This window comes from Petaurus breviceps, unplaced genomic scaffold (assembly GCF_028583685.1).
Source record: "Petaurus breviceps papuanus isolate PSGF00001 unplaced genomic scaffold, PetGlider_PUasm1.0 174, whole genome shotgun sequence".
In the NCBI taxonomy this organism is placed as follows: domain Eukaryota; kingdom Metazoa; phylum Chordata; class Mammalia; order Diprotodontia; family Petauridae; genus Petaurus; species Petaurus breviceps.
In genome coordinates this window covers 72,925,838-72,948,411 of record NW_027185761.1, presented here as the reverse complement: position 1 = coordinate 72,948,411, position 22,574 = coordinate 72,925,838, and the positions used below count along the sequence as shown (strand labels likewise).

The following is a 22,574-nucleotide window of genomic DNA, read 5'->3' as shown; positions in this document are numbered from 1 at the left end:
GGCTTGGTGTTCTATCCACTGCACCACCTAGCTGCCCTTTACTACTGCCCAGGTATTTGGTACATGATCCATCTATTTTTCATCTACTGCCAGATTGCTTTGCAGATTGCCACTCTTAAATACAGTTTGAGATCTGGTACTGCTAAGCCACCTTCCTTCACATTATTTTTGTTTGATTCCCTTAATGTTGTTAACCTTTTACTCTGTCAGATGAATATTGCTATTATTTTTTCTAGTTTTATAATTTTTGGTAGTTTGATATGGCATTGAATAAGTAAATTGATTTAGGTAGACTTCTCATTTTTATCATATTGGCTTGGTCTACCCATGAACAATTAATATTTTTCCAATTGTTTAAGTCTGATTTGTATGAATAGTATTTTTTCTTACTATTCCACTTTTCTTAAAAAATTAATTTTTGATTTTGGCTTTTCTCCCATGCTCAGGGCCAGGTTCTGCTGCTTCAGTCGCATCCCTGAAACAAGATGGTGAAGGTCGGAGTCAACAAATTTGGCCGTATTGGGCACCTGTTGACCAGGACTGCAATCACCTCAGGTGGAGTAGACATTGTGGCCATCAATGATCCCTTCATTGACCTCAACTACATGATTTATATGTTTCAGTATGATTCCACTTGTGGCAAATTCAAGGGCACTGTGAAGGCTGAGAATGGGAAGCTGGAGATCAATGGAAAAGCCATTACTATCTTCCAAGAACTGGATCCCACCAATATTAAATGGGGAAATGCTGGAGTCGAGTATGTTGTAGAGTCCACTGGAGTCTTTGCCATCATGGAAAAGGCTGGGGCTCACTTGAAGGGTGGAGACAAGAGGGTCATCATCTCTTCCCCTTATGCTGATGCTCCAATATTCATTATGGGAGTGAACCATGAAAAATATTATAATTCCTTTAATATTGTCAGTAATGCTTCCTGTACTACCAACTGCTTGGCCCCCTTGGCCAAGGTCATTCATGACAACTTTGGCATTGTAGAAGGACTCATGACTACAGTCCATGCCATTACTGCTACCCAGAAGACAGTAAATAAGTAAGCTGGTAAGCTGTGGTGTGATGGGTGTGGTGCTGCCCAAAACATCATCCCTGCTTCCACTGGGGCTGCTAAGGCTGTAGGCAAGCTCATACCTAAGCTGAATAGGGAGCTCAAAGGCATGGCCTTCCATGTTCCTACTCACAGTGTATCTCTTGTGGATCTGACCTGCCACCTGAAGAAACCTGTCAAATATGATGATATCAAGAAAGTGGTGAAACAAACATCAGAGAGACTCTTGAAGAACATCTTGGGCTACATAGAGGACCAGGTTGTATCCTGTGACTTCAAAAGCAACACTCACGCTTCTACCTTCGATGCTGGTGCTGGTATTGCCCTCAATGACCATTTTATCAAGCTCATTTCCTGGTATGACAATGAGAATGGTTATAGGAACTGTGTAGTAGACCTCATGGTCTACATGGCCTCCGAGGAGTAAAGTGGAAAGCCATGGATCTTCATCCCCAGCCAAAAAGAAGAGATCCACCACTGGGGAGTACACATTCCTAACCTATTTTCCTATACTAGGAATCCCATGTCCCATTCACAACCTTGTTCCAAAGCACCCTGGTAGTAGGGGGAGAAGCCTAGAGTCCTGTATGGTGTACCATCAATAACGTCACCATATTCAGTGCAAAAAAATTAATTTTAAATTTTTAATATTTACTCTTGTAATATTTTGAGTTCTAGATTTTCTTCTCCCTCTCCTTCCCCTTCCCCAAGATGGCATGCAGTCTGATATAGACTATACATACATAATAATATTAAACATATTTCTACATTAGTCATTTTATAAAGAAGAATCAGAGCCAAAGGAAAACACCATGAGAAAGAAAAAAGAAAAACAAATCAACAACAACAACAGAAAAGAGAAAATAATAGACTCCATAGGTGTTTCTTTGATAGTGGAGAGTCTTTTGGAATCATCTTAGATCATTGTATTTCTGAAAAGAGTTAAGGCTACCATAGTTGATCATCACTCCATATTGCTGTTTCTGTGTCTGATGTTCTCCTGGTTCTGCTCCCTTCACTTAGCATCAGTTCATGTGAGTCTTTCTATGCTTTTTCTTGAAATCTGCCTGTTCATCATTTTTTATGGAAAAATATTATTCCGTTAACGTTCATGTGCCACTACTTGCTCAGCCATTCCCCAATTGATGGGCATCCCCTCAATTTCCAATTCCTTGCCACAACAAAAAGAGCTGCTAGAAATATTTTTGTATATGTGGGTCCTTCCCCCATTTTTATGGTCTCTCTGGGCTACAGATTTAGAAGTGTCATTGCTGGATTAAAGGGCACAGACAGTTTTATAGCCCTTTAGGCATAGTTTCAAATTGCTCTGCAGAATGGTTGGATCAATTCACAACTCCACCAACAATGCATTAATTTTCCAATTTTCCCACATTTTCTCCAATATTTATCATTTTCTTGTTTTGTCATGTTAGTCAACTTGATTGGTTGTAATGTGGTGCCTCAAAGTTGTTTTACTTCGCATTTCTCTAATCAATAGTGATTTAGAACATTTGTGAACAGTGTTTTGTAAATGTGTCCATAAAGTTCTTGGGTTTGTCTTAGACTCCCAAGTGTTTTATATTATCTGCAGTTATTTTAAATGGAATTTCTCTTTCTTTTTCTTACTGTTGGACTTTGTTGACAATATATAGAAAGACTGATGATTATGTGGGTTTATTTTATATCATGTAACTTTACTGAAGTTGTTAATTTTCAGCTAGTGTTTTAGTTGATTCTTCAGGGTGTTCTAAGTATACCATCATATTGTCTGAAAAGAGTAATAATTTTTTTTCCTCACTGCCTATTCCAAGTCCTTAAATTTCTTTTTCTTTTCTTATTGTTATAGGTAGCATTTCTAGCATAATATTGAATACTAGTAGAGATAGTGGACATCCTTGCTTCACCTCTGATCTTATCAGGAAAGCTTCTAGATCATTCCCATTAGAGATGCTTGCTTATGCCTTTAGTTAGATACTACTTATCATTTTAAAGATAGCTCCATTTAGTCCTATGCTTTCTAGAGTTTTGAAAAGGGGTGAGTGTTGTACTTTGCCAAAAGCTTTTTTTTACAACTTTTGTGATATTCATATGATTTTCTTGTCTTTGTTATCGATAAGGTTGATCATGCTAATAGTTTTCCTAGTATTAAACCAGCCCTGCATTCCTGGCATAAATCTCATCTTGTCATGGTATATTACCTTTGTTTGATTTCTTTTTCTAAAATACAGTTATTTAAGTATATGCAGCAAATGGTACAGCATACAAAATTTTAAGGGAAAAATTATATGAATTACAGGAGAAAAAAAAAACAGCAAATCTATACTAATGAGGGACCACAACCTTCCCCTCTTAGATAAATCTAACCCCAGAATAAGAAAGAAAAAATATTAAGGAAAATAATAAAATTTTAAAAAGTTAGATATGTTAGACCTCTGGAGAAAACTGAAGGAGAATAGAAAGTATACCTTTTTCTCAGCTCTGCATAGCCCATTCACAACAATTAACCATGGATTTTAGGGCAAAAAAAACAAAACAAAACAAAACAAAACTCACAACCAAATGCAGGAAAGGAGAAACATTAAATAAATCCTTTTAAAGATCATAATGCAATAAAAAATTATTTTCAATACAGAGCCATGGAAACAGATCAAAAAGTAATTAGCAATTGAATAATCTAATCCTAAAGAATGAGTAGATCAGGGGAGTCTAGGTGGTGCAGTGAATAGAGCACTGGCCTTGGAGTCAGGAGGACCTGAGTTCAAATCTGGACTTAGACACTTGACATACTTACTGGACATGTGACTTTGGGCAAGTCACTTAACCCCAATTGCCACCCCGCAAAAAAAAAAAAAAAAAAAAAAAAGAATGAGTAGGTCTAAGAACAAACCATAGAAATAATCTGTGATTTCATAAAAGAGAATGACAACAATGAGACAACATACCAAAGTTTGGGGGATCCAAAGCAGTATTTCGGAGAAATTTTATGTCTGTAAACACTTACATCAATAAAACAGAAAGAGTGGAACAATGAATTGGATGTACAATTAAGAAAAAAAACCTAGAAAAAGAACAAATTTTAAAATCCCCAATTAAACATCAAATTGGAAATCCTGAAAATCAAAGAGAGATCAATAATATGGAAAGTAAGAAAATCATGGAATTAATAAATAAAATAGAACTGATTTTATGGGGAAAAATAACACCAAAATAGATAAACCATTGGCTTATTCTATTTAAACTAAAGAAAATCAAATTACCAGTATCAAAAAATGAAAAGGGTGAATTCACCACCAATGAAAATGAAATTATTAGGAACTATTTTGCCCAGTTTCATGCCAATATACCTAATAGTTTAAGTGAAATGGATGTATATTTACAAAAATATAAATGGCTCATATTAATAGAAAAGGAATCAGAATATTTAAATGGTTGTTGTCCTAGCTCCTTGGCATTATGGGATATCATATTTCAATCCTTCCACTCCTTTAATGTGGAAGCCCTTAAATTTTATGTGGTCCTGACTGTGGTTCCAAGATATTGGATTAGAATCCTGGTTGCTTGTAATATTTCCTCCTTGACCTGGGAGGTCTGAATTTTATATTCCTGGGAGTTTTCATTTTGGGATATCTTTTATGACATGACTGATGAATTCTTTTCATTTCTATTTTACCTTTTGGTTCTAGGCTATCAGGGAAGTTTTCCTTGATAATTTCTTGAATTATGATGTCTAGGATCTTTTTTAAATCATAGTTTCAGATAATCCAATAATTCTAAAATGTCTCTCTTTGTTTTATTTCCCAGATCAGTTGTTTTTCAGGTGAGATATTTTACATGTTATTCTACTTTTTACTCTTTTGAATTTATTTTACTTTTTCTTTATATCACATAGAGTCACTAGCTCCTAATTGTCCAACTATAATTTTTGAGAAATTATTTTCCTCAGTTAGCTTTTGTATCTCTTCCCCACCCCCACCCCCCAATAGCCAAATCTACTTTTTAAGGAATTCTTTTCTTCCATGAATTTATGTACCTCTTTATCCACTTGGCCAATTCTTATCCTTAAGGAATTCTTTCCTTTTGTTGATTTTTGTGCCTCTTCTACAATTTGGTCAATTCTGGTTTTTAAGGTGTTATTATTGTTTTCAGAATTTTTGTGCTTCTTTTACCACTCTGTTGACTCCCCTTTTAATATAATTTTTCTTGAGTCACTTTCACTTTTTTCACCAATTTGTCATTTACTTCTCTTATTTGATTTTAAAAATCCTTCTTGAGTTCTTCCAAGAATTCTTGTTGGGCTCGTGTCCAATTCATATTTTTATCTTCAGGGTTTTACTTGTAGCAATTTTGATAGTCTTCTTCTGAGTTCTTCTTGATCATCCCTGCCACTATAGTTCCTTTTTTATGGCCAAATGCTTTTTCTGTTGTTTGTTCATTTTTTCAGATGATTTCTTGACTTTTAATTTTATATTACTTCATGTTATAGCCAAACTCTTCTCCCAGAGTGGAGGGTGCACTGTCCTAGGCTTCAAGGACTACCACTTTTCAGGTGCTGCCATTTTCAGAGTTGTTCATGGGCATCTGTAAGTTTGCCGTGCTTCCAAGGTGGTATGATCTGAGGAGAGGTGTGGCCCCTGCTCTCCTGGCCCATGCTCTGGTATTTACCTAAGAAAGAACCTTGTTCCCCTGTAACCACAAATGCGAGTACTCCTCTTGGTCTTGGAACTGTAACCCCGGTCCCTGCCCTCCTGTAGCCTAATTACTGCTGCTCCTTTTGACTTTGCACCTGAGCCCCTACTCCCTTGTGAGTGACAACAAGAACTCTTCTTTCCCTTAAACTGTGACCCAGGGCCCTGCTCCTCTGTGGATCCAGGTGCTAGTGGTCCTCCTCACCCTGGGACTGAGCCCCATCATTGTGTATGGGCAATGCAATAGGGTCCTACACCAAACGCTAGCAAAGGTTCTCCTTTAACTTTCTGAGCGATTGTCTGACATCCTTAGCACCTGTGAGCTGAGAGCTCCCACAGCTGCTGCTGCTTCCAAGGAATGATGCTGACATTGTCTGTGCTGTGCTCTGGGCCTGACTACCACTCTGGTGTGAGACCTTTCCTGCTGACCTCCTAAGGTGTCTTGGACTGGATAATTGTTTCACCCCAAACTTTTGTTCCCTCTGCCACTCCAGAATTTGATCTGAGGTGTTATTTTAAAGTTGTAGCCTGAGCACTGTTTATAAAGGACAGAAAGACCTGAGTAATTGGAAGTATAGAGTGAGCTTGAACTCTCAACCTCTGGCCCCTGAAAATATTGTACCAGTGGGATATAAAGTTTGACATTTGGAGTAAGAGCAAAGTACCACCCAGTGCGCCCTACACAGCTTTCTTTCATAGTTATCGCTGAAAGGGCCAACTTTAAGCTTAGTTTCATTTTAAGAGCAAAGGGAAAGTCTTTCCATCACCCCACCTATAATAGGAAATGTCTGTTTCCCTGAGATCCCTTTCATAGGGGGAACACAGTCTTTTGTTCTACAATTTGGGATAAATGGAAGCATCTGAGAAATTTAAAATTCCAGTGAGAGTGAATATTAGTCCAAGTATCAAGGTTTCATTCCTGTATTGTTTGGGGAGATCAGAAGGGTACTTGAGTGGGTAGGAGAGAGAAGAAAGAGGAGAGCAAAAGAAAAGGAGGCAGGTAGCATGGGATTCCACTGAGTGAAGAGGGGGCAATATTAAGAATTTCAATGAACATCAAAGCCTTCCCCAATTTACATCCCTGTTCATGTTCATTGGTGAGTAGGATAACAGGAATTATGCAAAGATAGGCTAGTTCCCAATGTATCATGTTGACTCGAAACCCTCTGCTTTAAAGAGAAAGTAAAGGCATCTAAGTGTTAAAAGGCATCTAAGTGGTTCAACAGATAAAAATGCTGGACTTGGAGTCACGAATACCTGACTTCAAATGTGACCTCAGATACTTGTGTGACCTTGGGTAACTCACTTGAACTCCATCTGCCTCTGTTTTCTCAACTGCAAAATGGAGAGAATAATAGCATTTGTATCACAGGGCTATTGTTAGTATCTAATGAGATAACATTTGTAAAGTGCTTAGCACATTGCCAGACATATAGTGGTGCTTAATAAATGTTTGTTCCCTTGCCACTTCAAAAGTCACAAGAGAACTTCAAAAAATTATATAATGTCTATAAAGTTTTTTGAAAAATTTAAAAAAACTATTAAATGCTAGCTATTAATACTGGAAAAATGGTATGTTGTCATATCTAACAAATGCATCAATAGCAACTTTTCTTTAAAGAATTATAGCATTTAAACATTAGGAAGAGAAAAATCACATTAGAAAGTGAGTTGAGTCTCATTGATCCAAGAATGTGGGAAAGTTTATTTCTCAGGTTGGAGCATTCCAAGATCTCATCCATTCTCCTAGCACAGTGGCAGAGAGAAAGTAGGCAATAGTGTGGAAATCCAATTCAATCCCAAGAAGCTTTATGATCCATTGCAGTTGGGGAGGCAGGGGGAATACAAAATCCATAGTCAGTCTCCAAGTGTCTTTGTGGCCATTCTGTTCCACCTCCTCCCCAGCAAGCCTTTGAGCAGTGTTCTTACCCACCTTCCCCTGGCAATTAATAAAACAACCCAAAGGGGAGGGGGAGGAGAAAAGGTGGACAGAGTATTATTAGCACACAGACATCTTTGCCCTTATTAATTCACTTCCAAGGAGATGAAATGGCCACAAAGGGATCAAATCATTTTTCAACTGAATAATAAAGTTATGAAATAATTGAGAACTGATCAAATGAATTCCTTTTAGAGTTCTGAATTGACTTGGCTCTGTGTGTGTAAGTGTGTATGTGCATGTGTTTGTGTGTGAGTGCACATGTGTGTGAGCACGTATGAGTTTGTGTGTGCATGTGTTTGTGTGTGAGTGCACATGTGTGTGAGTGTGCATGTGTGCACACACATGTAAGTGTGTGTGCAAAGCCACTCCAGAGACTGCTCCCCTTCAATAACAGTCCATAAAACAAGTAGCCCAAGAAGAGAGCTTATTCGAAAATTTGATCTTGAAATACGTTCTTAAGTGCACATCACCTCAAGACAGCCAGATGCTTTCATGGGGCTCTCTGTGAGTCAGGTTTCAGTGGCTCACAGTCTAGGAAGTCCTATCTGTTGAAAAGCTGGATTTGATCTTAAGGATGAAATGAACATTGGTTCACAAAATAAAGATTGGTTCCAACTGCGTTAAGGCAGATCCAAAAGGAGAAATATCTGGGACAGACAGGCTATCCAGGAGTGCATATCTCATGGTTATAAAGGCCATTTGCAGAGAAAGACTAGCCTTCTTGGAATTCCTTTCAAGTCCAGGTATTTATGGGGCTTTTGTATTAGGACCACTACTCTGGAAGTTCTTCGAGGGGCTGATGGGGATTACCTGGGGAAAAGCTGTGAATTTCAGTGATCTTGGTGACAGCGGTGGCCTTCTGGTCTGCCTGGGTCCCATCACATCCACAGTGGCCAGGAAGTAGTCCTTCAAGGAAGCTCTTCCCAAGATCCAATTCTGGGAGCCACATTTGAGGAACGAAATGGATGAGGTGGAGAGCACCCATAGGAAGGAAACCAGAGTGGTGAAAGATCTAAAGGTAAAACCTCATGAGCCTTTGTTGGATGTTTGCCCCGGAGAAGAGAAGACTCAAGGGAGAGAGGAAAGCTGTTTTCACCTGTTTGAAGGACCATTATCTAGATGAGGGATTGGATGAGTTGTGTTTAGACCCAGAGGGCAGGATCAGGACCAGTGGTGGGAAGTGACAGAGGGATAAAGTTAAACTCTGGATCAAGAAACAATTTAACAACAATGAGTATTTTCCCAAACCGCTGTGGGTTTCCTTGGGAGGCTGAGAGATATCCTTTACAGGAGTTTTTCAAGCAAAGGCTGGGTGAATACTTGCTAGGCACTTTTTCAGGGGAGATTCTAATTCAAATAAGAGTTGGACTGAATGGCCAGTGAGGTTTCTTCCAATACCAAGATTATAGGATTTTCTAGAACTCTGATGAAACTCACAAGCTGAGTGACAAAGTTCTAAAGATTCACTGTTTTAGAACAGAGTTCTAAAGTTCCAAGAATAAGAAAAATGATATGATGAGAGAGGGGAGGATTTCAATCAGCCGATTGAAAAGCATTTATTAGGCACTGCCTATGTGCCAAAATCTCTGCTAAGTGTTGGGAATACAAATACAAGCAAGGAAGTCCCTGCCCTCACGGAGTTTACATTTTAATAAAAGAACACAAAACATAAAGGGGAGTTAGATTTGGAAGGGGAAGGTGTGTGAGGATCCACACATGGAAATGTGCCAGTGTGTATTAGAGATGGCGTAGTTCTGAAAGGGAGAGCTGGCCAGTAAGAGCACAGGGACCCCGAGGTATGTATGATTCAGCTTCTGGAAGAAGGAGGAGGAAACCAGAGTGGAGTGGGAGTGACAAACCCAAGAAGGCTCTTGCTCTTCAAGTAGGGTAAGCTTGGAAAAGTCCCCCCAGTCACCTTTCAACTTTAAGGTCTGTGGTTCGTATTGTAATACAGCGACCTTGACTTCTCCTTATCTCCCTCTCTTGGAATCCCTGAGCTCCTACTGGTACAAACAGAAGTGCTTCCTTCCCTACAAGGCCTTGCCTGGCTTCACAGTGTTTGGTACTCTCCTTTCCCCTCAAATTGTCTTGTGATCATTCTGCACATGCACACACACATATATGTATGTATGTCATTGTCCCGTCATCTCAGCTGTGTCCGGCTCTTTGTGACCCCATCTGGGGTTTCCTTGGCAAAGATCCTGTAACGGTTTGCCTTTTGCTTCTCCAGCTCATTTTGCAGATGAGGAAACTGAGTCAAACATAGTCAAAAATGCCTTGTCCAGAGTCACACAGGTACTAAGCATCTGAGGTGGGATTTAACTCAGGAAGATGAGTCTTCCTGACTCCAAGCTGGATCTTCCACCCACTGTGCTACATAGCCACTCCATATATGTGGATGCATATACTCACATGCACACATAAATCTTATACATACATATATGTAGAAATATACACATGAATACATGCACATACTTATATGTGTGTGTCTATGCTGCTTCTTCTCAGTGACATGCTTCTTGAATGCAGCAAATGCCTCCTTTTTCCTTCAAATTCCCAGTATGTAGCACAGTGCCTGGCACATAGTCAGCATTTACTATTGTATTATGTTAAATTGGATTGCATTGCCTTGACCTACAAGGCCTAGAGAGAGGCAGTGATATATTGGAAAAGGCATTGGAGTTGGAGGACCTGGGTTCTCCTCTTGACCCAGCTAATTCCTACCTCTATGACCCTGAACAAGTCCCTTAAGCTTTCTAGGATTCACATTCCTCATCTGTAACATGATGCTGTTGGACCATGTGAGCAAGGTCTCCTCAAACTTTAAATCTATGTTCACATGACTTGACTGGATTTGAATCCCATCAACCTAAGACTACCTCCTTAGACAGGGGAAAATAGAAAAAAAAAACAGTCATCATGCCTGAGGAAACAGAGTCATAACAACCAATAGAAAACAACCTGGAGACCTTGTTGGTGTTTTTGCCTTGAAGAAGTAGGTCAGACTTCTAAACATCAGACAAGAGGTAGCCAGGGGTCAGCATCAGGCTGCATTACAGGATGGTCTATGGCTGCTCACTTCCGAATCCCGGGAGGTGGGGAATCATGACCTTTGTGAGTGAATTAGTGAAAAGAATCATAATAACATGCTTTAATGTCCCCCAACTATGTCATTTTAAACTGGGCCCACAAGGCCATTTTGAATGCCATGCCTATGGAGAAGAGATGGATGTCTTCACATGGAAACTGTTTTCAAATAACTAAAGCCAGGCCATTTTGAGTTGTCAAATTAAATATTGAAAATGATTGAAGGATAAATTATTCAAAACAATGATTATTCCCCTGGAAATATTTTACAAATAAAGAGAACAGTGGGTGAAATGCTCCTAATATATTCACATTTTTCAGAACTCTACACTCCTTTGTTCTTAAGAAAGAAAACTGCTGGTCTTACTTCCCCGAAGCCACTGATAATACGGATGCAAGAACATCAGAGAAAAACTAATCCAAGATAGGTGCAGTCCCCAAGGGAAGAAGGCTCTTCTTTGTTTTAGAGTTCCTTTGGAAAGCTGGGAGATTTTGTATGCAAACATCTTATTTCATGGCGCTGCTTCTTAAATTGAGAGATGAAATCTAGCATGGCATAAAGGGCTTTTCAATAAAGTGGGTCGCACCCGTCCTCTCTTTATGGAAAATTGATGCATCATTTGATATGCTTGCAATGGCTAACTTCCTTTTCACAAAAGCTGAAGGAATTTCAAGCAACCATTATCTAATCAAGAAAATATTTCCTGCCTATCTTGTCTTTTAAAATAACTGGCTGCCAAATACAATTGGAACTTGTGTGTGTGTCATTGGGGTGTTTCAGCAAGCAAACAGGACCCTCGGGTTTTGTTAATTCCCAGATCTGCTTTACAATCCATAAGTATCAAAAGAATGCTCTGAAATTTGCTAAATGTTGGGAAACACTTTTTCCGTGACATCATGAAATTCGTTTCCATTGCATTGCCCTGGCCTCCCCAACAATACAGAGCACTGGTAGGTCTCAGAGACAGCTGAATATTCCTGATCATCCCTGAGCATACAGGCTTTATTCTTTCTATCCCATGAACACAGTGAACTTTCACTGCAGAGGAAAAGCCAGGTAATTATTTAGGTGGTGAATTATAATGGACTAGACCACCATGATTCCATCTGGGCTCACTTAAAATACCCCGCAGTACAAACCCAAAGATGGATTTTTTAAAATATTCAGCTGTTTATCTAAAGCTTCTCCATATTCCCTGTTGCTCCTTCATCTGAAATTAAAGGGAATAACAAAGAATGAGATGATGAATCCCGTCATTGAAGAAAACTTCCTGAAGAGAGAGAAAAGAGCCAGAAACTTGTGAGACCAAGGGAGAGTTCAGGTACAGGCTCTATTATCAATGACTATTATTTGGAAAATATGAAGAGGACACTGAATTGAAGAAAATGTACAAGAAGCCGCCATGAAATGTGTCTGATCTAGGGGGTTCTGAGAAGTGAGTGACCAGTGGGATGTGGGGGTCTCTTCAAAATATGATCAGACATCCCTTTTCCTCCACTCTAAGAAGACAGTTAGCCCCATGTCAGACTGTGAGAGCTTGCAGGCTAGAGCTGAGTCCATGAGCACACACCCCAGCTTATCAGATGATTCCAGGGAAATAAAGGTCATGGAGGGGTGATCCAGAGCTTTGCCTCCAACCTCATTATTGGGGGAGTAGAGGCTTGTTCTGACTCCACATCATAATCCCTCCTCACAAGAAGTGCTTTAGGAGACATTTGTTGGGAGAGTCTAATGGTAAAGATGAAGCCAGGGTCTGTAATGCCACTGCCATCCCAGGTCACCCAATTCTTAACCCCTGCCTTTTCCATTTAGACACGGCTCCAGACATGTGCCTATACCGTTCTGGAATAATAACCATCTGCTAGATGCAAACATTGATTATTCTCAAGAACATTATGCCCTCTCCAGAGGGAATGTTTTATGGTTCATGATTTCTATGTATTCCTTACCCATTTTCAACCATCTTGGTCAATTAACAGGCCAAGACCTACACAGAGCATGCAAACTGAAGTTACTTAAAATAAAATGTTATTGTTATCTTTACATCACCTACATTTCCCATTGCAAGTCTTCCTACTACACCTTCCAAGAAAGCTATCTCTTGTAATAAAGCATGAAGGAAGGAAGAAAGAAAAAAAAAGGTCAGCAAGATTAAACAGGTTGAGAAAGGTCAGTATTATATGTAGTAACCTGGTCCAATGCATCCTCACTTCTGCAAAAGAGCAAGGTGGAATACCTACTATAGCTCTTCTTTTGGCCAAGCTTGGTCATTATAATTTAACAGCATCCACTTTTTAAATTTCTTTTACTTGTTGGCCTGTTCAGTTACATTGTTGATGTTGGCAGCCATGGTGTTTTATGGTTCCTGTTTAACTTAATTCTGCATTAACTCATTTAAGTTTTAACACGCTTCAGTGTATTCTTCATCTTTATTCTCTTCTCTCTCTCTCCCTCTCTCCTTCCCTCCTGAGAATCGGGAGAGGAGAGGTAAGGGAGGAGGGAGGGGAAAGGAAGGAGGGAAAGGGGTGGAGGGGCAAGGGAGAAGGGAGAGCATTCTAGGCATGGAAGCCTGAGCAAAGGCTTGAAAATGAGAGCTGGGATATTTTGGACAGAGCTCCTGAAGAGCCCAATTAGGTTGGAGAGTCGAGGAAAATAATCGACAACAATCCTGACCAGGGAAGCTGGACTCTTTTAGCATTGTCAAGAGGTGTAAACTGAAAGGATCCCCGTCCATTGGGGATGACAGATGAAATCATGTAATTGTACAATAAGAACTGATGAACTCGATGACTTCAGAGAATCCTGGGAAGACGTGAGAAATGATGCCATATCTACAATAACAACAATATAAGAAAGGCTTGGGAAAACTCATTAGTATAATGACCAACTGTGATTCCAGGGAACTGATGAGGAAACCTGTTGTCACCTCCCAAGAGAGAGTGACACATGAAGAACCCTAAATGGCATAAAAGACATACATTTTTAGACATGATCATTGTGGGGGGGGGCATTTGTGTTGCTTGACAATTCATATTTGTTTCAAAGAATTTTTTTTCTTTTGTCAATAGGTGGAAGGAAGGAAGGAGGTAGAAAATGGAAGACAGGAAGGAAGGAAGAAGAAAAAGAAACATGTGTTAAAGGGCTTGCCTATGTGCCAGGCACTGTCTTGAGCGATGGGGACATAAATACAAACAGAAAATAGATAGTAGCTGCCTTCAAAGGGATTACATTCTAATGGTGGAAGGCAGCATTCAAAACGAAGTAGGGGGTTGAAGAGTGAAGGGATTAAGCACTGGGGACATGGTTTTGAAGTTCAGGAAGTTTAAAAAACACAAGGCAGGAGGAGGATGAAGGCCAGCTAGCCTGGGCTTCTGGACAGACTGAAGGCCCCGTGAGAAACTCATGGCAAGGAGAAGAGGCCTGGCTGATAAAAGTAAGAGGGAGAGAAAACAGAGGCTTAATTGAAAATTAAATGAATGAGGTGAGCTGTGGAGTTTCCTTAAGAAACCTTTATTTTTTTCCTAGCCACAAAATGGAGGCATCTTATCTGTGTATGTCTGGAGAGGTAATGGGGAGCCCTGCCTTGGAGGCCTCCCAGCAGAAGCTGGACAGCTACTTGTCAGGCATGGGACGGTGAGGATTTCTCTTGTGCACTTCTTGGACTCTGGGACTCTCTCCAGCATTTGAGTGTCCCAGAGGTTTTTATTCTTCCCTGAAAACAGGCAATCCCCTGTTTCTGTCACCTAACAATGGCCCAGGAACATCTAGCTAGAGAGTCCGCATCCTCTGGGTGCAACAGGTCTCCAGACTGGAGGAGGTGTGCAGGGTACAGTACAGCCAGAGAACTAGGGCCTAGAAGCACCAGGCCTGACTTTGGAGTCTATATGCACCTCTGGGAACACCTTTCACCTGTCTGATCCTCACTATTGAGCCTACCCCACTCTGATTCTGTTATCACTGGGGAAGATGGCTGGCAGCAGGATTCTGCCCCAAGTCACTTTTTTCTCCTGGTGATGGGAACAGGGAGCCCTGAGCCCGTTGTCCCCCATGCCCACAGGCAGGCCTCACGGGTCCCCCAGGTCTTACTTTCTCAGTTCCTACAGAAGCCTCCTGGTCACTTCATTTTTAACAGTTTGGTGAAGCTGCTATTTCCATCAGGTTTTGAGTCTCTGAATTCCTTTCTTGCTTCAGATTTGGCAGGCCCCCAAGAACAAACAGGAAACATAGCAGAAGGTGTGTTCTCACACTAGCCAGAACCAGCATCTTCCTTCTGCCTTTGACAAAAGTTGTGGGGTACAATGAAAACAGCAACATCAGTTCCTCAATCAGTAAATCAGGCCCCTAATGTTTGCAATGCCTGCCTAGCTATAGCTGGGTCAGTTTGATGATCATGAACAGAGAACGATCCAATCAAAGCCCGAGTTCATTAAAAATACACTCGCTTGCTGGCCTGTGAAATGGATTCTGTTGTATCTGCTCCTCATGACAGTGGAAGCTTATTTTTTTTAACTTTTCTTTGTATTCCTAGTGTTTGAACAGTGCCTGGAAGACAATCAATAAATTAAGAAACATTTAAATACCTCCTATGTGCCACACAGGCCAGCTAGGTGACACCATAGTGAAGAGTACCGGACCTGGAGTCAGGAAGACTCATCTTCACGAGTTCAAATCTGGCCTCAGACACTTAGGACCTATTTGATCCCGGGGACATCACTTAACCCCGTTTGCCTCGGTTTCCTCGTCTGCAAAATAAGCTGAGGAAGGATATGGTAAGTTACTCCAGTCTCTTTGCCAAGAAAACTCCAAATGGGGTCATGAAGAGATGCATGTGACTGAATAACAACAAAAACTCTCCTTTGGTTGTCATGAAAACTGCCCTACAGGGTGGTTTCCTTTTCCAGAAGGACTGCCCTGCAGACTCTGCGGCTCAGTGTGATGTGCCAAGGACGACACAGGCAGCACACACCACAAAGAGCACTCAAGGCCAGACCTTCCTGTCCCAAGGCTGACTCTCTCTGCCCACTGTCCCAAACTGCTTTTCTACTGGATACATGTTCTGAATCTTGGAATTTTATTTTATTTTTTACCTGATGAATAAGCATTTATTTTCTCTCCCTCCCTCTTCCTCCACAAAAACAACTGAAAAAAAAAGAAATGAAAGTCATCATAGCAAATGTGCATAGCCACCTCCCTCCATTCCCCATGTTTTCCGTGTCTAGACATACATTTTTCTTTCTGAATTTTCAGGCCATCACCTCCCTGGCAAAAGGTGGGGAGTGACTTTAATCTGTTGTCCTCTTGAATTGCCTAGGCTCACTGATAATGTTTTGACAGGAGTTCTGAAGTCTTTCAAAGTGATTTGTTTTTTATAATTTCATCAGCACCTAAATTGTTCTGTTCTACTCACTTTACTCTGCATCAGCTCATTAAGATCTTTTCTGTTTACTCCAACTCTATCTATTTTTTTCATTTCTTGTGGTATAATATTCATTGACATTTCAATCAGATGCCATCATTTGTTCAGCCATTTCCCCAATTGATAGACACTCCTAATTCCCAGCTCTTTGCCGCTGCTAAATTCAATGGCATGTGTACAATTTAGTACTTTTGAGACATGGGTCTAAGTTGCTTTTCAGGACTGGACCATTTGACAGATCAATGGTGCATCAGTGTGTCTATTTTCCAACAGGCCTTCCATTATTTGTCATTTTCCTTTTTTGAGATTTTTGTCAATCTGATAGGTATGAGGTAGATTCTCAGAATTACTTTAATTTGCATTTCTAAAATTATTAGTGATTTGGAGCTTTTTTTGATAGCTTAGATACATTCCCTGAAAATCATTGTCTGTATCCTCTGACTATCAACTGAGGAAATGACTTTCACTTTTTTCTTTTTTTTTCTTAAGCAATTGGGGTATTATATAAGCAATTTAAGTAACTTGCTCAAGGTTACACGGCCAGTTATTTCTGGGTATGGTGCTGAGTATCTGAGCCCGGGATTCGATCTCCAGGTCATCCCAACACTGGAGCCGGTGCTCTTACTCGCTGAGCTACCTGGCCGCCCCGACTTTCACTTTTCTGCATGTGAATCATTGTATATTTGTTAAACCTTATAAGAGACACTGCCTATAAAGATGTGTTTCCTCCAGTTGCCTCGTTCCTTTTAATTTTTCCTGAAATTGCTTTATTTCTGCAAATACTTGTAATTTTGTGTAATTGAAATTATCTATTTTATCTTCTTATTTATTCATGAACTCTTCCTCTATAAATAGACTGAAAAGGTAATTTCTTTCTTGCTCTTCTAAATTCCTTGTGATGTTACCTTTTATGTCTAAGTCAGATAGTCATTTGGAATTCATCTTGATAGATGGTGTGAGATACTGGTCTAAACTCAATTTCTGCCAGATTGCTTTCCAGTTTTCCCAGAAGTTTTTGCTAGATAGTGAGTCCTCAGCTGAATAGCGAGTACCTTTGTATTTATTGAAAACTAGGCTGCTGGGTTTTTTGCTTCTGCATGGTGTGTACCTAATCTATTCCACTAATTTGTCTTAACCAGAACCAAATTATTTTGATGAATACTGCTTTTTAACATAGTTTGAGATCTGACACTGCTAGATCCCCTTCCATCTCACTTTTTTCCATTATTTCCCTTGAGATTTTTTATTTTCTTTTCCTTAATCTAAATTTCATTATTCTTCCAGCTCTACAAAATAATCTTTTGGCAGTTTCATTGTTATAGAACTAATTTAGGGAGTAACACTGTACTTTCTTAATTCAATCTAATGATAATTAAAATAGTTGACATTTTGATTGCACTTTGCAGCTTCCACAGAGCTTTAAAAGCATTGTTTTATTAGATCCTAGAGCCGCCCTTTGTGTCTGTGTGTGGGGTGCTATAGTTAAACTTTATATGAATACAGAAGAAAATGAAGAAAATAGGGCCAACATAGCATTAACTTTTTGGTTGTCACAGCACATTGCTGACTTGTTTTCCCTCTTGTCAACAACTTCTGAACATGCCTAATTCATTTATTATGTAACACTATGCCTTACATTGGTTTCTTTGCCTATTCCTAGACTGCCAATATCTTAAGGACAGAGAAAAGTCTTATATAAGCCTGGCACTTCCCCTAATGCCTAGTTGAGTGCTCTTTGTACTTCATTGTAAGTGTATAGTAAATATGTATTGTATTATACTGTAGTGTATTATTCTGCAGTCTGTGGTGTTGGTTTTATGTCCGTATTGTATTTTCTGTTGCATTGTGTAATGTTTGTTATGTCATATTGTGTTGTATTTACTAACCAAGGATCATTGTTCACTTTGGAATGTATTGGGTTTTTTTTTAATGATTGTATTTGGAATTCCCTGATGTACACTCAGACACACACACACAAATACACAAACGTGCACACACTCACACACACAAATACACTAGAACCCATCAGTATATGCTTATGGGATTGGCCCCTTTTTGATTTTTTGTGTGCAGTGTTTACAAGCATTTTAAATGATTACTGCAGAAATAAATATATTCCACTTCCTCCCCATCCACACCCTAACAAAAGTCAATGTTTGTCTGAAACGCATTTATGATTGAAGAGTCAACCAGGAATGTCTTGGCCCAGTCTCCACTGCTATATTATGGTCAAGATCAGCCCAGAGGACAGCAGTTACTGACATATGCCTTGTTATTCTCTTCCCACTCCTGCTATAACAACACTTGTGCACATGGTAGGGAGACAGAAGAGACAGGAAGGTGGTTTGGTTCCTGGAATGATGCTAGCTCTGGAGTCCAAGTGCCAGGGTCCAAGTCTCACCAGTGATCCTTAATAGATGTATGACCTCAAGCAATCACTTTATTTTCCTAAAGTTGTTTCCTCTTCTATCACATGAAGGAGTTGGACTAGAGGGTCTCTGAGTTCCTTTCCGGTTCTCAATCTCTAGTCCTATGACCTTGTAGAAACTCTGCTCTCCAAGCCTTTAAAAGCCACAGAATCACTATGTTTTAAAGGTGAAAGAAACCTCAGAGATGAAGCACCCACAAGAAAATGGAGGATCAGAGTGGTCAAGTAGTATGCCCAAGGTGATACATACAGCAAAAGGCAAAGCCCAATGAAGTTTGAAGCACCAACTTCAGCCTGGAATTCTGTAGAAAAAAAAAAATATTTCCTTACTGTGCATCCTAGGCTCCCTTACAAAACATCAGGCCTCACCAGCCCTACTCTCAGCCCAAACAAATACATGCTGGTAAAACAGGGAGACATGGTCTCCTGCCTATCAATCGCTTCCAGCTGCTTCCCAACTGACTTCTGCTTTGAGTTACTATTTAATAAATACATTTGAAATTGAAATCATCCACCTCCTTTTCGTTCCCTTGCTCTAAAGCCTCACACCAGTCTCAAGTCATGATAAATACATAATTTATATTGGAAGTGAAATCATCTCTGCTGGCCTCCTTCCAGTTGCAGGATCCTTTTGCCATCCTTGCACTAAGAGATGATTACTACATGTGTTTGAAATACTAAAAAAATGAAAAATCTCTGCCCTTTACCACCCCCTTCAAGAGTTCCATTCTGATTCCATGCATCAAATCTCTCAGTGCTTACTGAGGTGTCCTCTTGGCCTGTGTAAGTCAACGGCCTTAGGGTGTTGTACTACCAAGAATCTTATGACATCCCAGTGGTTCTGTGTCTCAGCTCTTTAGAATCTCTACTTACCCAATGAAAGGTATCAGTGATGCTGCCCCCAACCAATCCCTTTCAATCCAACTCCCCCCACCAATTCTATTCAATTCAACTCAACTTACATTTACTGCAAATCTTAGAACTCTAATCTTCAAAATAGAAAACTTAGCAGTGATCCAAAGGTCAGAGAGAGATACATGAATGACACGAACAGGTTATGTGGCATGTTTCCACTGATTGGTGATGCTCCAACAGTTCTATGAAGAGGTCTAGAGTAGGAAATACATTAGTGGAAAAGGTGATCAATGAGTTTTACAGCAAAAAAGTGGGGCCTTACAGATGGTCAGTCCAAAGCTCCCCATGAAACAGAAATAGACCTAGAAGAAGGCCTTCAGCGCAGTGGGAACATTTTTTTTTTTGGTGGAGCATTAATGACAGGACATGAACAAGAATCATTTAGGATGAAAAGAGTTAGTTGGACTGTCCTCTCAATGAAATTGTGGATCCTTTGAACTATTGGAATATGTAATGGTCAATCAAACAATTATAAAAAAAGATTTCTTACACCCTCCCTGAGAATGGCAGTCCAGCTCCTTACTAACATTCTCCAATGTGGGGGAAGCCACTACCTCCCCACATCACCTACTCCACCTTAGCAAAGCTCCAATTGGAGAATGTAGGAGGTCAAGCCCAAATGTGCCCTACTGTGACATCGCCCTTTGGAGCCAAATAGAAAGACTCCAGTCTCTCTTGGTGTAACCCTACAAATACTTGGAGATGGCTGTCATGTCCCAGAGAGTTCACTCCTTCAGGTTAAACAGCCCCAGTACTCTTACCTGGTCCTTCTACGACATGGAATCGATAGACTCCACAGCCTGTCTTTCTATCCTTTGGGACTCTTCAGTTCATCAACACCCTTCCTAAAATGGAGCACCTAGAGCTTAAGGCAGTGCTTCAGATGTGGCTTGATCAAGGTGGACAAGAAGCAGACTCTCCCCAGTATTGTGCTGGAAATTCTGAGCATGAACTCGTAGGACTTGTGTCATCTGGTTCTGCCAAAGCCATCTGTGCAGCTTCAGGTAAAGCACATCATCTCTCTCAGCCTCATTTTCCTCACTTGACAGGTCAGGGGTCTGGGTCTGGTGGCCCATGAAACATATCCCAGACCTGAGTTTATCTTCTTTTGATGAATCTCCGTTCTGGCTGTCCTCCCACTGACAGCCATCAACTGATCAGTGGCCTTCTTCAAGAACTGAGCACCATAATAAAGATGTGGTCTGACTGGGTAGAGCCATTTCCTTATTTATGAAAACCATGACTCTCTCTTAAGGAAACCCAAAATCACATTTTTTTCTGGATACCACCTCTCACTACCTCCCATTGACCTTGCAGTCAGTGGGTTAATTTTTATTTATTTTATTTTTTGCTTTTTGGAGGGGGAAGGCAGGGCAATTGGAGTTAAGTGACTTGCCCAAGGTCACACGGCTCTTCAGTGTTAAGTGTCTGAGGCCAGATTTGAACTCAGATCCTCCTGACTCCAGGGCAAGAGCTCTACTCACTGTGAAACCTAGCCACCCCATTGGGACCATTTTTAAAAGGGAAAATACAGCATTTCTTAGGCCTGATGAGTCATATGTAGTTATATGAGAACAAGGGTTCTTATCATAAAGGAGCAAACTTCACCAATAGAGATAAGTGGGGACCATAAGTAGAAAGGCCAAAGGGCCACGCTTCAGTAAGAATCAGCATGACTGGGCATGTGTCTTCATTCAGTGGTTGGAGGGTGGCTAATTATCTCCCTTGCTTTGTATGTATGTGTTTTCGCACTGTCTCCCCCCATCAGACTGTGTGCTCCTAGAGGATCAGGACTGGCTTTTGCCTCTTTTTGCATCCCCAGCACTTGGCACAGTGCCTGGCACATAGCTGGTGTTTAGTTAGCTCAGCCATGTCTGACTCTTCATGACTGGATATTCCAATACTGGAATGGTTTGGCATTTCCTCCTCCAGCTCATTTTTATAGATTATATAGAAACTGAGACAAGCAGGGTTAGGTGACCTGCCCAGGGTCATGTAGTTAGTAAGTGAGAAAGGTCAGATTTGAACTCAGGAAGATGATTCCTCCTGACTCCCTCCCTAGCGCCCTCTACACTGCACTGCCCAGCTGAGCTGATTACTCAGGGCTTTCCTGTAGAGGATGCTTATTGGTGTGGGTTCTGTCCATCATCGTCATTCAGTCATGTCTGACTTTTTGCGACCCCATGGTCCATTCTATCCATAAGGTTTTCTTGGCAAAGATATTGGAATGGTTTGCTCTTTCCTTCTCCAGTGGATTAAGCAAACAGAGGTAAAGTGACTTGCCCAGGGTCATACAGTGTCTGAAGTTAGATTTGAACTCGGGTCTCCCTGACCCCAGACCCAGTGCTCCATACACTGAACCACCTAGCTGCCTCCTGAAAGGAGAGCAATGCTTGGTAATCGTTAAGGTGTCATGTGAATCCCATCCATTATGATAACTTCAGTGGTTTAGTCAACAAAATGAGGCTAGCCTCTGGCTGAATTAGAAGGGGCTAGGACCCAGCATGAGGATGTGGTGTGAGTCCCACTGTCCTCAGCTGTGCTCAGATCAGTCCTCTTCAGAGTCTTGCCTTGAGCTTGGGGCACCCCATTTCATTTAGGTCACTAGCAAGCTGTAGAGGCAAAGAGAACAATGAGGAGCCTGTAGGTGGCACCATGTGAGGGTCAAGGGAAAGACTCAGCAGAGTTAACCTGGGGAGGAGAAGGCTCAGAGGCCAACAGTCCTTCGGGAGGGATTGGCTGTAAAAGACCTGCCCAGGAAAACTGTGATAGTCTCAAGAGAGGCAGATTTCAAACAGATGTCTGGAAAAACAGCCTAGCAGTGAGAGCTGCCCCCAAGGGAAAAGGATGGCCATGGGGGCATCTGGGGACTGGGCTTCCCTCCCCAGGTGGGCAAGCGGACAGTGGAGACCCTCCTGAAAGTCAGTGCCAGGGACAGACACTGCAGCTTAGGAAGAATAGGTTGGATTAGACACCCTCTTAGCTGTCTCCAGGATTCTTTAAGAGAGCAGGTGAAGTGGAAAGAAGTTTGTTTTTATCC

The 22,574-nt window shown here is 40.8% G+C and overlaps 1 pseudogene; it reads left to right on the top strand.

The window, feature by feature from the left end:
* The first annotated feature begins 454 nt into the window (after positions 1–454).
* Positions 455–1,812, top strand: LOC138158474 (glyceraldehyde-3-phosphate dehydrogenase pseudogene; annotated as a pseudogene).
* The last annotated feature ends 20,762 nt before the right edge of the window (positions 1,813–22,574 follow it).